The sequence below is a fragment of the Delphinus delphis genome, chromosome 14 (assembly GCF_949987515.2).
Source record: "Delphinus delphis chromosome 14, mDelDel1.2, whole genome shotgun sequence".
Classification (NCBI taxonomy): Eukaryota; Metazoa; Chordata; class Mammalia; order Artiodactyla; family Delphinidae; genus Delphinus; species Delphinus delphis.
Window position 1 is genome coordinate 8,088,388 of NC_082696.1, and position 2,854 is coordinate 8,091,241.

Genomic DNA, 2,854 nt, shown 5'->3' on the forward strand with positions numbered 1-2,854 from the left:
GGTTTTACCTATGTCAGCAGCTCTAGGGGCACCTTGCTAACGCAGAAGCGAGGGGAAGGCGAACCTTGTGAGGTTTTAATGGAACCGATAATATAAGGTTTTTAATTCGAATATACGCCCTTACGCAAGGCTGTGTGTCATCCGGACCGTCGCGTAAGACCGATGGTGTTACCTGGTAGACGTGAAACAAGTCTCATACTTCCTACAGGGGTCAGGTAATCTTTTGATTGGGCTGCCCTTATCCAATTTTACCAAAACCGTTTATCCCCAAAGGAGGTGTTCTGGAATGAGGTGATTTATGGGGATGAGATTAAACTATACTCCAGATGGTCAAAGACCAAAATCCGAAGAGAAAAATGGGCAAGGACATGAACAGACATTTGACACAAAAGACCAGCAATGGTCCGAAACGTAGAAGTCTGTTCGTCCTCACTTATAATGGAAATGCACATTGAAATTACACGGCAGTGGAGAAACAGTGCTCGTAAATTTCCTGGTGGGAATGGGAAAATGATTCAGGCCCTGTGGAGTACCAAAATTATATATGCACTTATTCTTACGTCTTGCAATTTCACTTCTAACCCTAACCTTATTCTGAAAATACACCTTCACTTATAGAAGCAACATGTAGGCAGGGTTACTTGTTGTAGTGTCATAGCAAAAGTTATGAAATAACTCAAATGTCCATTAATAGGGAACTGGTTAGACACCGTACATCCATAACATGAAATACAATGCAACCCCCACCCCCAAAAAAAGAATGAGGATGCTGTTTATATGTTGCTTTGAAATGCGTCCCAGGCTATGTGGAAAATTGGAAGCATATCCTAGAAACAATAAAAATGGTTACCTATAGAGAGTGGTGGGGAAAGGTGGAGGCGAAAGAAATAAAAGCAAGACTTCTCTGACTTTGAACTTTTGAAGGTTTATATAGCCAAAAAGTACATTGAAAAGGAAACAAACCCAAAGTTGATAGCAAATTAAAATAAACTTAACTGTAAGTCACATTGGTAATGCAACTATCTTGTTACACAGAGAAAGGAATTAATTCCCCAGGGCTTTTGGACATAGTACTCTAAGAATTATCTGTGGTGAGATATATTCTAAGGTTGAGAAAGAACTGCAAAGGAATCTTCAGCTTCGCTCAGTGGTTTATAATTAATGGTAATTTTGTTGCTGCGGTTTGAAAGTATGTATATTGTAGGATAATACAAATATTTTCTTTTTTTTTTTTTTTTTTTTTTGCGGTACGCGGGCCTCTCACTGTTGTGGCCTCTCACGTTGCGGAGCACAGGCTCCGGACGCGCAGGCTCAGCGGCCATGGCTCACGGGCCCAGCCGCTCCGCGGCATGTGGGATCTTCCCGGACCGGGGCACGAACCCGTGTCCCCTGCATCGGCAGGCAGACTCTCAACCACTGCGCCACCAGGGAAGCCCTATTTTCATTTTTAATGTACAAGACTTTAAGTGTAAGAGAAAATGATGTACAAATATAAGATCAAGGAAGTTCAGAAAAAACCTGTACTACATTTAAATTGGATATATCAATTTGAGCATATGATTTAAAAAGTATATTTACTGCTTCTGTGCACCGAAAGGGCCTAGAAGCACTAGGATGATGACCAATTGTCCCAGTTTCCCCGGGACTGAGGGGATTTCCCCAGATGCTGCACTTTGTGTTAAAACTGAAAGTGTCCCAGGCAAACAGGATGGTTGGTCGCCTTACGGTAACAATAAGCACATTTGCCATGCCTTGGTTTCTAAATTCCATTTCCACTAAATAGAACCAGAGCTCCTTGGAGAATTGGCTGATTCCTGTTCTTGAGCAGAGAACGTGCAAGATGAATCAGACATTTTGTTGTGCCTGAATGTGAAGGTAGTGCTTAGGTTAATAAAGATAGGTCAACAGGACTTAGGAGAATAGGCAAAACTTATCTATAGGGATAGAAGTCAAATCTGGGCTTGGCTAGGAGTGGAAAACAGCAGGAATCGGTTGGAAAGGAACATGGGGGAACTTTTTGGGTTGACGAAAATATTGTAAATCATGATTAGAATGGTGGTTACCCAGTACATACATTCGTCAGTATTCATCAAACCGTACCACTAATGAGTGCGTTTAATGTAAATTATACCTCAGATTTGTTACACCTCATATAACTTTTACCCTCATGTGTATGTAAATGAACCTCAGTAACGCGTGAAGACCAACCCAATGAGAAAAGCAAAGGCTATTTCTTCAGAGCTTGCTATAGGAAGAGAGTCAACCATGATCACTTGCATTTTGGCAGAGACTCAAAGGCAAGCAGAGGAGTGGGAAGGCTTCACAGTGGAAAAAATAAGGGCTTCAGCTGTGCCCTGTTGGAGGCTGTTGGCACAGAGGAGCTGGAGGTGGCTAACAAAAAGCAAGGCATTCTATGCGGTTGGATAGGGCTGCATATTCGGCTTTCTCTCGTTGGTTCCAAGTTGGAAGTGGGGACAAAAATTAGAGAAGCAGTCAGATTTTAATCAAGTCCTGGCCGTTTTGAGCTGATTGTTATACTCATTGTTTATCTTCCTGGATTGTTACTTGTGATAGCAATCTGACTTCCTCCAAGTGTGACTTACAGCAGGCTGGCTTCCGGGGCTCCTTATAGCAGCTGAGGGGATTGGTTTCCTGGGCACGCTGCTGCAGGTTGTGGGTCAGAATTCTTGTTCCTTTTGTGGTCTGGCCAAGTCCTTTTGTATATTCAGTCTTCAGAAGTAAATTTTTATTTTTATTTATTTATTTATTTTGGCCATGCCCCGTGGCATGTGGGATCTTAGCTCCCCAACCAGGGATCAAACCCTCGCCCCCTGCAGTGGAAGCGTGGAGCCTT